This window comes from Sorex araneus, chromosome 1 (assembly GCF_027595985.1).
Source record: "Sorex araneus isolate mSorAra2 chromosome 1, mSorAra2.pri, whole genome shotgun sequence".
Lineage (NCBI taxonomy): Eukaryota > Metazoa > Chordata > Mammalia > Eulipotyphla > Soricidae > Sorex > Sorex araneus.
Genome location: NC_073302.1, coordinates 84,133,670 through 84,149,258, shown reverse-complemented (window position 1 = coordinate 84,149,258; position 15,589 = coordinate 84,133,670).

The window sequence follows — 15,589 nt, the reverse complement described above, 5'->3', positions numbered from 1 at the left end:
ATAAGATGATTGTCTCTCTGAAGATAAAAAAAAATAGTAAGTCAATGAGTATGAATAAATAACAAAATATGGAATACCTAGAGAGAGCTCCTATTTTTCTTCTTCAAAATTTCATTAGCCATTTCATTAATATCCAAAATTTAAGATATTCCTGAGCCAGCAAAGAACTCAAAAGGCACTTGCCTTGCCTGAGCAAGGCCCTGAGTTTGGGTCCAGTGTTACTATCGGCTGGCTGAAGGCCTAACAATTAGGCTCTCACAGCTGAGGCACCCATCCCTGGGAGGTCCCTGTGCCCTGAAGCACAGTTGGGAAAGCCTAAACACTAAAACAAAATGAAGAGTTAGGGGTGTAATTCAATGATAACATGCATCCTTTGCATGTCCAAATCTTGGGTTCAAACCCTGCCACCACAAAAAATAATGAAGAAGAGGAGGAGAGTGATGATGATAAAATTAAATTAATTTTTTAAATAAGAAATTTCTGACTATATCACACATTTCTCAAGCTCCTCAATGTTGCCATCAGAGATTCAGGGATTTGGGAAATAAAATGGTGAGTGCATTTTCTTTAGCCGTACCCCATCCCCACCACATTGTCCTTTATGCCCATCTTCTCTAGTGTTATTATAAGACTTAGTTGTGATTAAATGCTAGGGAAATGTAACCTCCTCTGAAAATCTAAGGAATTATTCATTTTACACTACATTTGATAGTCCATTCTCATTTTTCGTCTCATGTCATCTACCTCATTCTAAACTGAATGGGGTGTTAACATTTCTGTCCAGCCCTTGAGTCTTCCTTGAGATGCCTGAGTTTTCCCTACAGGTCTTTGCAGATCTCTGGCCACACCATCAAAGCATCAAAACTATCTACTGGTTTAAAATTGTGGCAATCAAGGTGATTTTATTTTTATTAAGATTAGAGGAGTATGTGTATGTGTGTATGCTTCTGTATATATGAGTATATAATAGTTTTTGATTAATGATATAAAATATTTAGTAATAGCCCATATTGATAAAAGGAATCAGGAAATAATAATTCCTGTGTATTATACTTCAGAATACATTCTAGTAACATGTAAGTTTTCACAGTGCCAGGCACATTGATGATGTTGAGGTGCGGTATAGGTTTACATCTAAACCACAGAGCCAATAACACTGAAAGCATAAGTCCCAAAACACAATAACCAAACTTTGATATATGCCTATTAAACAGACAGGTTGATAGGGATGATAGGGCATGATAGGGAACCAGAGAAATCTGGTAGTATGATTGGTGTCAAAATATTGTACGACTGAAACTCTATTATGAACAACTTTGTAATAATAGAGCCTTAATAAAAACAAAAAAGCAAGTAAATAAAGTCACTCAGTGACAAATAAGGCAAAATAATGACACTGGAAATGGGAATCAGAGAGAAGAATTTCAAAGTGCATAGGCCTTAATAGAGAAAAACAAAATACAAACACAAAAGAAATCTTTTGACTATTCAAAAATAGGACTATTAAATAAATTTTAAGGTAATATAGTAACATAAGAATTAACAGCTTATTGAAAAGTAAAAAATGTAAATATATTTTTAAAATAAACATTAAAAGGTTAATATATATGTATTTCTGTCCACATGTGAAAACAAGATTTATTGAAGACCACAAAGAGCTTTTTATATATTTACATCTTGTTGCTGGGTCTTCACCACCTTTGTAAGTTTCCATCTGCAGGCTTCGATCTTTACAAGCAGAGACTGAACTTGATGTAGACGTAGTGGGGGCAGGTCTCTGTGCTGGTCCATGATTCCCAGTTTCTTCAATATTGCCAAGAATGGAAATATTGAATAATAAATGTGTTCAGACTCAAAGTTGAAAGTAAAAAAATTATTGGAAATTAGAAGGGAAAAAATATTCTAACAGACGTAGAAAGATCGCACTCATCTGTGGAAAATCAATTAACAGAATGGAAGACTAACACCCAAGAGTAGTAGAGATAAGGACCAGGAGGTCTGTCCCACAGCTTGGAAACTGGCCTCACATGCTGGGAGAAAAGGCAGTTGAGATAGAGAAGGGAACATCAAGTAAAGGATGTTAGGAGGACCCATTCGGGATGAAAGATGCGTGCCAAAAGCAGACTATAGACTGAACATGAAGGCCACTCAATACCTCTATTGCAAACTACAACACCCAAAAGGAGAGAGAACAAAAGGGAATACCCTGCTGCAGAGGCAGGGTGGGGTGGTGGGGGATGGGGTGGGGTGGTGAGAGGAATACTGGGAACTTTGGTTGAGGAGAATGGGCACTGGTAGAGGGATGGGTAAACGATCACTGTATGACTGAAATGCAAACACAAAAGTTCATAAGTTTGTAACTGTACCTCACAGTGATTCACTAATAAAAAATAAATAAAATGAAATAAAAAAATTAAAAAAAGAAAATAAAAATTGTTTTAAAAACTCTCTAGCCAGGGAGAAACTTAGCATAAAGCTAAGTTAAATATAACTCGTTTCGTGCACGTTTTGTAAGAAACCCAAATCTTGTACTACCTGTCAAGTGACTAGAATGTAGATTGCAGGGATCTTACAAGGTCTGGCTGGTTAAGGTCTTTAAGATTATCTGCTTGACCACTTGCCTTAGGTATTGTATTGCCCATTATTTCTCAGTCTCCAGTGATCCTAAGCTCTGGGGCAGAATTTTTTAGTCTTGGGAAACTTCCCTTCTTCAGGAAGATCCCAAGATTTTGCGGGAATGTTTAAAGTGTGATATGGAGAAAGATAAAGAGCTCACAGCAGCTGGCAAGGAGAAACTGAGGCTTCTTCTTTCAAGATTTTGGAAGCCACCATGGAGGATAAATGTAGTATTACATATGATTTGCTATTCTAGCTCTCCTGATGTAATACCTGGCTACAGTTGCTGACAGAAGGCTTGAAACATTAGAAAGTTGTACGTAGTCAGAGAAAAATAATTATCCAGAGTCAAAAGAAGCATCCCAAACCCATTCCCATTCAGTGGAAATGACAGAGAATCAACTTTCTTGCCATTAGCTTTGATCACTTGCCATCAGAATTTAGCTGATTGGACACAGACTACTATTTTGCTGGTGTGATTATGGCATTTAACTCTTTACCATCTTTCTTTACCTATGAGGGGTAATTCAGTTAGTCAAAAGGACGTTTAGAAAGGAATGGTCCTTTTCAACTTTAAATTAACCCAGTCCATCTCTCATCAGTCTATTTTTCTCTCCCAGAATCAATCTAAGCTAGAAAATGGTTCAACGGTGTGTAATGAACTACCTAATTTAGGGAATTACATTGACTTCTTTGGCTCCTATGACACTCTCAAAAAGGTCATGATGAACTCACCTCAAAATCTTTCTCGTATATTAACCAAGAAAACCCAAGTCCTAGTTCTTACTTCTCACTGTTAACATCAATTTGCTAACACTCCTCAGTTTGGAAACTGTAATTCAACATTTTCAAAATATGTAAACACATAACACCAATTTCACCACTTTTACTACACATCAAACAGAAGGAAAACAATAATTTGTTAAAGAAACTTACTTGTCTTCAATTACTTAAATTCAAAATAATTATACACCTATGTACTCATGGAAAGTTAAAAACTATTTTGGATGTTTTATTGACTACAAACGAAGGCATCCTACAAATAACATGGCTGTTGATTTTATCTTTCTCCACAGATAGATTTGATTTTATCTCTCTCCACAAGTCACCGAACCTGAACATTTAATATAAAAGAGATCAATGGGCACCATGGTTTTTTAAAAATCTATAGAAATATTGATATTTCTTGAGTAGACTTCTTAATACAGTTATTGTCACCTGAGGACAAGAATAAATACTCAGAAGTTCATTTTTAAGTGATTTTGTCATTCAGTCACCATCATCGTGTATAATTACTTAAACCTAAATTGTTTAACCTACTGCACATACCCTACTATATGATACAGCCTGAATAAATTACTGTGATATGATTCATCTATTTTTGACTTAATATACATAAACAAGGTCAAGTCTAAACCTGTAGGAATGTGCAATGGGTGATGCGCAAGATGAAAGAAAGAGCTAAGGGACTAAGACGTTCTGGTCAAAACTATGTTTAAAATATAGAGGAAGGGGAAGAATGAAGTAGAATTCATTCAGTATAGCATTCTACAAAATCTTATGCAGACATTTTTCTCAGATATGTAGATATATCATTTAAACAGTGGTCCTGCTAGGTTTGGGATGTAACTAGCCAAGTGGTTAGTCTTGGCTAGAGTAGAGATGTAGCTCAGAGTGTCTCACATGCATGAGGTTCTGGGCTCAATCTACTTGACCAACCCCCAACAAAGAAAAAGTCACTTATCCTTGGAATATTCTAAAGGAAGGCTGACACTACAAAAACTAATAGAAAGTAAATGAAGTGTATTAAGGTGAAAGAGAGTAATGGAAGGAATATGCTCTATAGTCAGGTGGTCAGGAAAAGAATCACATAAAAGTGTAATTTGTATAGAAACTTGACTAGAGAAGGGAATAAACCATAAAAATATAATCAAAGAATACTTCAAGGTAAGAAAATACCAAAGCCAAAGTCTCCAAGAAAATCCAGATATGAGTCTTGATAAGCTACTGTGAGAACTTCTAATATCATTCAAATAAGTGGAAAACTTCTATTCTATATAGTACTGGAAGTTTCTGCCATATCATTTTGGCAGGTAAAAGATGTCAAGGGCATCCAGATAGGAAAGGAATAGGTCAAGCTATCACTTTTTGCGGATGACATGATACTATATTTAGAAAATCCTAAAGATTCTACAAAAAAGCTCCCAGAAACAATAGGTTTGTGTAGTAGAGTGGCAGACTGCAAGATCATTAGCCCCAAATCCATGGCTTCCCTATATACATATAATGAAAGAGAAGAAAGAGATAGTTTTAAAAATCCTGTTCACAATAGTCCCTCAGAAAAATCAAGAACCTCAGTATCAGCTTAACTAAAGAGGTGAAGAATGATACAAAGAAAACTACAAAACACTACTTCAAGAAATAAAAGAAGACACTAGGAAATGGAGATTCATCCCATGCTTATAGATTGGGAGACCTCTCCCTCTCAGAGAGCCCAGCAAGCTACCAAGAGAATCCCGCCTGCACTGCAGAGCCTGACACATGGTGTACTCAATATGCCAAAAACAGTAACAAACGATGGTCCTCATTCCCCTGACCCTGAAAGAGCCCCCAATACACCATTGGGCTACATTAGCACACAACAGAGATGAATGGAAGCATTACTGGCGTCCGCTTGAGCAAATCGATGAACAACAGGATGACAGTGACAGTGACAATGCCCAAGTCAATCAACTTAATAAATGGCTGAGTAAATAGCAGTACTCCTACATGAAAAAAATTTATTAAAGACATTAATATCAGACCTAAATCCATAAGATACTTGGAGAAAAACGTAGGCAGAACTTTCCATGACATTGAAGGCATCTTTAAGGATGAAAACCACTGACCAAGCAAGTGGAAACAAACACAAATGGAACTACATTAAACTAAGAAGCTTATGCACTTCAAATAAAACTGTGACTAAAAAACAGAAAGAGGCCACTGAATGGGAAAAATTATTCACCCAATAGCCACCAGTAAGGGGTTAAAATCCAGGATATACAAGATATTAGTAGAACTGAACAAGAATAAAACCTCCAAACCATCCAAAAATGGGGAGAACAAATGAACAGAAGCTTCCTCAAAAAAGAAATTCAAATGGCCAAAGGCACATGAAAATAAAGCGCTCTAAATCACTAATCATCAGGAAGATACAAATCAAAACAACAATGAGGTATCATCTTACACCACAGAGACTTGCACACATCAAAAGGAACAAAAACAAAACAGTGCTAGAGCAGATGTGGGAAGAAAGGGACTCTTTCATTGTTGGTGGGAATGTGGACTGTCCCATCCTTTCTGGAAAACAATATATACATTCTTAAAAAACTAGAAATTTAGCTTCCACATGACCCAACAATATCACTTCTGGGAATATATAACAGGATGAAAATAAAAGTAAAAATATCTGCTCATTGCAGCACTGTTCACAAAAGCCAGAATCTGGAAACAATCCGAGTGCCTGAGAACAGATGACTGGTTAAAGAAACTATGGCACATCAACACAACGGAATACTATGGAGCCATTAGGAAAAATGAAGTCATGACATTTGCTTATAAGTGGATGAACATGGAGTATCACGCTAAGTGAAATGAGTTAGAAAGAGAAGGACAGGCATAGAATGACTGCACTTATTTGTGGAACATAAAATAACATAGTATGAGACTAACACCCAAGGACAGTAGAGACAAGGGCCAGGAGGATTGGTCTGTGGTTGGAAACCTACCTCAGAGCTGGAGGAGAAGGCCGTTGGGATAGAGAAGGGACCCCTAAGTCAATGATGGTTGTAGGGATCGCCTGGATGGGAGATGTGTGCTGAAAGCAGACAAAGAACTGAACATGATGGCCTTTCACTATTTGTATTGCAAACCATAATGTCGAAAAGTAGAGAGAGTAAAAAGGAAAGTGACTGCCATAGAGGCAAGGGGTGGGGTGGGGTGAGAATTGTGGGAGAGCTACTGAGGACACACTGGTGGGAAAGATACACTGGTGGAGGAATGGGTGTTTGGGTGGTGGGAAAGATACACTGGTGGAGGAATAGGTGTTTGATCATTGTATGACTAAAATTCAATCATGAAAGCTTTGTAACTGTATCTCAAGGTGATTCAATAAACAATAGTAAATACAATGGAAAGCCTTCTGAAGTTTTCAAGGAAAATTAAAGGATAATCAGATTTGTTTTCTTATTTATTAATTTTATTTTTGCTTTTTGGGTCACACCCAATGATGCTCAAGGGCTATTCCTGGCTCTGCACTCATAAATTACTCCTGGCAGTGCTAGGGAGACCACATGGGAGGTCAGGGATTGAACCTGGGTCGGCTGCACACAAGGCAAACCCTGCCAGTTATACTATCCTCCTTTTATATTTTTGAAGAATTCTTTTGCTTTTATGTATTGACAATCTATAAAGTAACAAAAGAATAATTGACTGAGACCATTGGCACAGAGCATGCCAGAGACTTTACATAAAAATGGTGCAGCAGATGGACCCTAAGAAAAAACAAATGGGGCGAAGCACATGATTTGCATGCAGGAGCACTGGGTCTTAACCCCATACCAGATGGTCCCCTGAACACCCTGAGCATTAAGCTAGAAGTAGCTCCTGAATACCACTGGGTGTGACCCCAAAACAAAGGATAATAGCAATAAGGGCTGCTATATGAATACATTTATGATAAAGACAATAGATTTGGCAATCAAATGGGTTGAATTAAGAATGTGGGCAAAGAAGTAAAAAGCACTTTCGGACCAGAGAGATTAAAAAAAACCTTTTGTTTATGTCATGAGTATTTGAATAAACACAAAGTCTATTGATCAATATAGGGAATACTGAGACATCGAACAAATACTACTGAAATTTATATGGAATCATGAAGCTCTCCCAAATAGCCAAAGAAATTATGAGAAAAGAGAAGCATGAACATTGCAGGTCCTAACTTGAAACTATATTATAAGCCTATAGTAATCAAAACTGTATGATACTGGAATAAAGGCAGACTTTCAGACCAAAAGAATAGAACTGACAGCCCAGAAGTGTATGGGCAGTAATTTAGAACAAAGAAGCTCATTGCATTAAGTGGAAGAAGAAAACTTCTTCAAGAAATAATACTGGTAAATCTGGTTAGTCACATGCAATAGAGAAAAAGAGAAATTCAACCCTTGTCTTATACTATGCATAGAACTTAATTCATAATGGACTTAAGTCCTTAATATTAGACCTGAGTCCACAAAATACATCAAGGAAAATGTAGGCATCCCTCTTCATGATATTTAATTCAGAGGTGTCCTCAAATCTATTGATTAAAATAACAAAATTTTCCTCCACAGCTGAAAACCTCCAGAACTCAACCGCAACCATGTTCAAGCCTCGGACGAGTCTCACCCAAGAGAGAACCTGTAGAAAAATCCAGGTATGCGGGACCCATGACTGAAAGCTCCACACTGGCTCAGAGTGGGACTGAGCCTCCTCTCCCCAGCTCCCAAGTTTTCCAGTAGCTTGGCAGTCACACCCACAAACTGCCCCCAGTGTCATATAATCTCATCAACATCCAGGAAGAGTGACATAGGCCTTACCCATGAGTGAATCTGCTTTATAATCATATTCTAAGTTTCATAATTCCTGGAGTGACCTCTCATACTCCACTGATGTACCAAAAGTAGTACACACTTGTTTGGGTTTGACATACATGCTTGTAATCTTCTATACGAGGCTTAAATGGCTCCAGGATGAAATACAACAAACTTCACACATTTTTCTCTTTTGATGGTGGAAAGGTACATGGTGGTTGGCTTGGTGTTTGAATATTAAATGTAATGGATTATTGTGAACAACTTTATAAAATAGAATTAAAATTTAAAAAATATTTTTGGCAGAAATCTTGCCAATGAGATTGGACCAGACTTGTGGTTCAAAAGTAAAGTCTTGTATTCATGAGGCCTCATACAAGCAGAAAATAAAGAAAATGAAGAAAAAAATACAAATAGAATTTCATCAAAACTAAATGTGTCTGCTTTTTGAAAGAAACAATAGCTAGAATAAAACACACATCTGGTGCAGAGAGCTAGAACAGAAAGAGATTAAGGTTCTTCTCTTTCATCCCAGTTCAAATCCTTGACACATGTATTCCGCTGAGCAATGTCAAGGGTTACTCTGGTGCAAAAAACACAAATAGTATCTGAGCATCACTGGGTGTGGCCTCCAAATAAAATATACCATAGAGCAGGTAACTTGGACGATAGAAATTAATTTTCTCAGAGTACTAGAAGCTGGAATCTAGCTTCAAATGAGATTTTTTTTAAGCCTTTAAAGTATAGGACTAGAAAACTAGTACTAAGTTGAAGGTGCTTGCCAGCAGGCAGCTGCTGCTGCTACAACGGGGTCCAAATCCTGGCATGTTACATGGTTCCCCCAAGCACCACCAGGAGGATTCATAAGTTCAGAGCCAGGTGAGGTCACAGTGCACTTTCAAGTGTGATTCAAAACCAATAGCAATAACAATAATAATAATTAATAAAATATTAAAAATAAAGTAAAAGGATACATATTAAATATGGAAATTACTTGACAAAGGGCTAAAAATTCAAGATCTATAAAGTACTCCTAAACTAAAAAACTTTTTAAATGTCATCAAAAAAATGGAAGAGGAGCTGAACTCAAATAAGACATACAGGTATTCAAGATATGAAAAAGTGTTAATCATTATGTAATTAGCAGGGCATTGCAAATCAAAATGACAATGAGACATAACTTAGAATAACCTACATCAAAGAAGCCCAGAAAGAACCAGTGGTGGCAGAAATAGAGAGTAAAGCCTCAGTTAATATTGGTGGGGTTGTCTTCAGGATCAGCTCCTATGGAAAACAGTTTGAAGACTTCTCAAAAAAATTAAGACAAATTTTCATGTGACCCAGAAATTCTATTCCTAGATATAGATACAATAATAATGTAAATCTCTGCCTATTGAAGTACTATTACAATTACTAAAATATGAAAGTAATTTAAATGCCCAACAACATATGAGTAAATAAATTGTATATAAATGTATACACACATACACACACAATAGAATGCTACTCAGTTATGAGAAAAGATGAAATCTTACATTTCCTGTAACTTGAATGGAACCAGAACATACCATATTAAATGAAGTGAGTCATACAGAGAAAACAAATATCGGATTATCTCATTCATATGTAGAGAACAAAGAAACAAATCAAGGAAATAGAAAAGACCCTAAGACTATGCTAACAGAATTTTCTGCTATAGGGAATGGAGGGGGTGGTGTAGAGAAAGGACTTAGGGATAGTGGTGGAGAAATATTGGCACTCTGATGGTATCTGGTGGCAGGCGTGGTTTCATAACATTGTATACTTAAGACAGTAATATTAATACTGTGATAATTATGGTGGCTTAATTAAAAAAATTGAAACATGTAGAGAATAAGTGTGTATGTATCCTCTCTTGATCAGTAATTGGGAATCAGAAAATGTAGAGAAAATTATTGTTTGTTTGTTTGTTTGTGGGTTTTTTTGGCTTTTTGGGTGATACGTGATACCCGGCAATGCTCAGGGGTTACTCCTGGTTCTTCACTCAGGAATTACTCTTGGAAGTGCTTAGGGGACCACATGGCATCCCAGAGATTGAGCCCCAGTCAGCTGCATGCAAGGCAAATGCTCTACCCTCTGTACTCTTGCTCCAGTCTCGAAAGTCATTGATTGTTGAAGTCAAATTTGGTAAGATTAAATTCGCAAGTAAAGAGCATAATATGGGAGGGCGGGGTAAAGAAATAGGGACAACTTGGGTCAAAGGGGTTGAAGTAAATAAATTGTTTACACACATACGCACACAGTAGAATGCTACTCAGGGATTAAGATTCTTTTCTTGCATCCCATCGAACCCTGATCTACTGACTCCCAACTAAATCTCCCAAGAGATGCATGCTTTCAGTTTTATGTGGTCTTTCTTTCAAGATACTAGGTTCTCCTGCATCACCACAATGTATGTTGTCAAGTTTTCTACATTAGAGAAATTATGGTGCCTATCATGCCCAGAAAGTATTCTCCTTGCCCTGTGAAAACTATATTAGTGATTATGACTCATATCATATTAATGTGTTCCACACTTTTTAAGAAGTTATGATTTATTTTTCGAAAGGAACAGCCCAGCAGGAAAGTTGGCATAAGAGTTAGAAGATGATGGAAGATATCTCACCTGGAGACACAAATTTGAGAATCTCAGTCTTATTAGTGGTACTATAAAAGGTGTGATCTATATGTAATAGCCTCTAATTGTATATAGGAAAAAAGTAAAGAAATGAAAGAATTGAACCCCTGGATACACAACATGAAAGGAAGCTCATATGTGAGAAAAAAATGGATAGCCAACCTAAAGACAATGTTATCCATGGAACGCAAATGAAAGAAGTATTTCAAGGAGAGAAGAATCAACTGTGTCCAGTACTATATGGGAATAATAAAATGAAGAATGAAAATGAGCTGTATATTATGACAATGAAAACAATGAAAAGTTTGGTGAGTTTATCCAGGAGCATTAGTGTAGAGAAATAAGGAATAGACTGGAAATCAAAGTAACAATAATGATCAGAGATGGTAGGTCAACGTAATTCTCTTAAGTGTTTGTTCCCAACATAAAGCAAAAGTATGATTCCTATTATCTTTGTTTCTCTCTGTGTCTGTCTATCTGTCTCTCCACCCCAGCCCCCACCCCACCTCTGGTCTCCCTATACAGGCTTATACCCTCTAATATTAGAAGCTAATTCAATTTTTAGGGACATTAACTACTTTGTGGCATATTTCACTTTAATGTAAAACTTAAACAATTTGGAATAAGTTCTTAATTATAAGCATCAGACAAGTCTTGTGGCAACTAGAAAATATAGTTTATTTCGAGGATAATGTTCCCACTAAATTGCTGCTCCCTTCAGTATATCAGGAAGATGACCCCAAAGACCTCAGTGTCATTACTCTGTTGACTTTGTTAATACGAGTAAACACAATCTCTTTGATAGACAGAAACCATCAAAGAGGGGTGGGGGGTGCTGACTGAATGCTGGAGTACATTTAAACCTGCCTAGACGAGGAAGTAATTTAGTCGGTCATCTGTGTCCAACAGTAAACAAATTATAAAAGAGTAAATAACTGAACTGTTCCCATTCTTACCAAATTGGTTGTGTAACACACTTTAGTTTACTTAGGATTTGAGAGATCACCCAAGGGTACACACATCAGCCTTCTGCCTTGAAGACCAAAGAAGAAAGCACACAATTCATCACTTTACCAAGAGGGATAAGTACTGTTTCAATTAATGTCCTATGCTCTAATGAAGACAGTAGCCATTAGTTAACAAAACAAACCATTAGGATGGAGTAGAAATGGCATTATATTTCAGATAGGTTGGATATTAGCCACAACCTACGAATCCTGAAGAAAAGGTAAATGCAAAATGTGCTCTGGGACAGAAAGTTCTTCTGTTAAAAGAAATTGTTTAGCTCTATGTTTAAAAGAATTAATTTTAATCTATCAGCAAGGCTTATCTCAAAAGCATAATGTTGCAGAGTGGGAAAATGAGTAAAAAGATTGATGTAACTTTATAAAATATATAAACTGGCACAGCCACCACCACTCAGTCACTGGCCCTGATATACTGACTCCCAAGTAATTCTCCCAGGAGATGCATGCCAAGCAGCTAAAATTCATGCAAACATGTTCCAACACTACTGAAAACTCTGAGGAACCTTATGGAGGCAGGTGGACTAAGTACACTCCTAGCCGAATGCCCAGCAGCCAGGACCACACCCCACCTCTGCAGCCATGTCAAGGGCTCAACTCCACCACTTCACAAATATTCTCTGCAAATATGCCAAATTGCAAATAATTTCAGGTATCCCAGTGCCCAGGCACTGATTTTCATATTGGACCTTTGTTATCCAATCAATTTCATCTCTAGAATCCTATCAACAGTTTTATATGCATTAAAATATGTAAAAAAGAAATAATAATAAAATTTATGAACCAGTTAGATAGCATTTACAAAAGCAAATACATATTGTTTATTAGATATGGACAGATATAGATGCTAGATAGATATCCTTAGAGATGTGTAATGACACGCATCAAATTAGTCACAGTGGTCCTCTTTGGAGGTATTGAGAAAGGAAATGAGACAGAAAAGAATCCTTAAATAGTAAATTAACAATAAATTCTGGGTAGTAAGGATATCAGCATTTATAATTTGTTTTCCCTTTAGTTAAAAAACATTTTTAATAAATTACATTTAAAAAAGCTTCTTGGTAGTAGTTTGAGTAAGAATTGTGAAGACCTGAGGCTGGAGTAATAATACAAAGGGCAATATTGCTTGTCTTGCATGCAACTGATCCTGGGAATATCCCCAGAACCACCCTATGCACCCCACTCGGGTGTGATCCCTGAGCAAAGAGCAAAGAGTAAGCCCTGAGTATTGCTAGGTGTGACTGGGAGGAGAAGGGGGAAACTATAAGACACTAAGTGAACACAACTCATAATGTGATCCTGGATCATTGTAACAACAGAAACCTAGAGAAAGGACAGGGGAAATCTGTTTTTAAAGTATGAGTAATATTCGAATCCAAATTATTGACGCTGAAGTATATCATCGGGGGGCACTTGCCTTGAATGCGTCCAACCAGTGTTCAATCCCCAGCATCTCATATGGTCCTTTGAGCAATGCTACAAGTGATCCCTGAGTGCAGTCAGGAGTAAGCACTGAGTACTACTAGTGCCCCACCCAAATAAAAATATCTAAATTATCATTTTGTGGGTTCAACTTGACCTCCAGATGACTTCACTAAATAATTCAGTCCTTTTAAAAGTAATTCAATTATATTTTAGTTTTGGGTGGACTGGCTTCCCAAGAAGTTCTGAGGGGCCCTTGGGATACTCCCAAGTCTTGGACCTCGCAATACAGGAATATTTGGGCCCTAGTGCTGAGGGTCACCAGGGTCACAGCAGCGGTGGAGCTTTGCCTTCAGGGAGATTGAATGAACTGAAGTCCTTGCACAAGCAAAATATGTGCCGCTGATCCTTGGGCAATGTCCTGGGCTCATTTTAAATTATTTCTATAGAGGCCACACCCAGAGGTGCTCAGGAGCCACCAAGCTCACCCAGAAATTCTGGGGTGTCAGTGCCCATCGTGTTCCTAAGGGCTAGTGACACTGGGGCTGAAGGCTATGAGCTGTCATGGTGATGGAACTTAGTGCCTTGTAGACATGCAAGGTCTGTGCCTTGCCAGTTATCTCCCCAGTCCCATCTATTAACTATTTCAATATCATTTTTCAAATTACTCAGCAAGTAGAACTCATTAAAATCTAATGTTTTATAAGAACCATTTTACAATTTTGCTACAAAGGGAAAGACTTGCTGTAACCTTTGCATTAAGTTTCCACGGACTGTACTTGCCAGCAAGGAGGGAGGGAACTAATATTCCTGAAGTTCTTTATGACTTCCTTACAGGTTCTCTATAAACGAGGAGAAACTATATTATCTCAATTCTAAGATCATCTTCTAGAAATCATATTCATCTAAAAATTTCTTCTGGAGTCTAGATATTCTAGAGATAAGAAAACTTGGACTTTAAGTGCTAAATTGTAGGCAAGATGCAGATTCAAATTTCAAATCTAAACTTACTAAACTTCAAAACCTTTGCTCTAGAACATCTCATTAAAACAGAAAGAAGAGAGAAAGAGAGAGAAGAAAAGTGTCTGCCATAGAGCAGGCTGGGGGCGTGGGGTGAGAGAGGGAAACTGGAGACATTGGTGGTGGGAAATGTACACAGGTGAAGGAACAGGCTTGGAACATTGTGTGACTGAAACCAAATCATGAACAACTTTGTAATTGTATCTCATGGTAATTCGATTTAAAAAGTTTTATTTAAACAGAGAACTGAATCGATAGCACAGCGGGTAGGGAGTTTGCTTTGCAGGCGACCGACCAGGGTTTGATTCCTCCGTCCCTCTCAGAGATCCCGGCAAGCTATGGAGCGTAGCCTGCCCCCATGGCACAGCCTGGCAAGCTACCCATGGCATATTCGATATGCCAAAAAAAAATAACAACAAGACTCACCATGGAGATGTTACTGGTGCCCGCTCAAGCAAATCGATGAACAATGGACAACAAGTGCTGCAGTGCCATTTAAACAGAAAGAAAAGAAATATGTTACTAGCAGCATCTTGTGTAGCCATCACAGTAAATGCAAGGAGCACTCTCTGCTGTAACTAAGGGTTTTGTGAGAAAACCTGGGAAACACAAATCCTTGTGCCTATGGGTGCCCCTGCCCTCTCCCACCTTGACCAACATTCTGTAGAATGTGAATATCATCTTGGGTGATCCATGGCCAAGCATTAATGAACACATAAGTTCTCTGGGGTTCTACATAAAGGCAAAATTAAAATTTGGCAGGTTTAGGACAGAAATGAGATGCTGCAGATATAACAAATACCACTTCATAAAGGTCTCACTAATTCATGGGCAACAATTTCAGTAATAAGAAGTTAAGGATTATTTAACTATTTTCAAGTGGAGATGACCTCCAGGGACGATCTACTGTTGTGGAAATCATTAAATTCCATTTTGAATGACAGACTATCATCTGCCAAAAATTATTTAATGATCTTTAGATTTACATCTTGCAGAACACAACCAAAAGCATGATTTATCTACAAAAATACTCCCTCAATTTCTCAAAAATTAGATATCTGTCATTTCACCAGATATCTACTCAAACTCTCTGGTCTTTTTTTTTTCACTCAAATATTCAGCTTAAATAATAAGCTAGTTTAAATGTAGATTTATCATCACTGACAACTGATATAGTCTGTTTCTCTTAATAAAAAAATTATTAAAAATAGTTACAATGGTCAAGGGTAGCAGATATGATT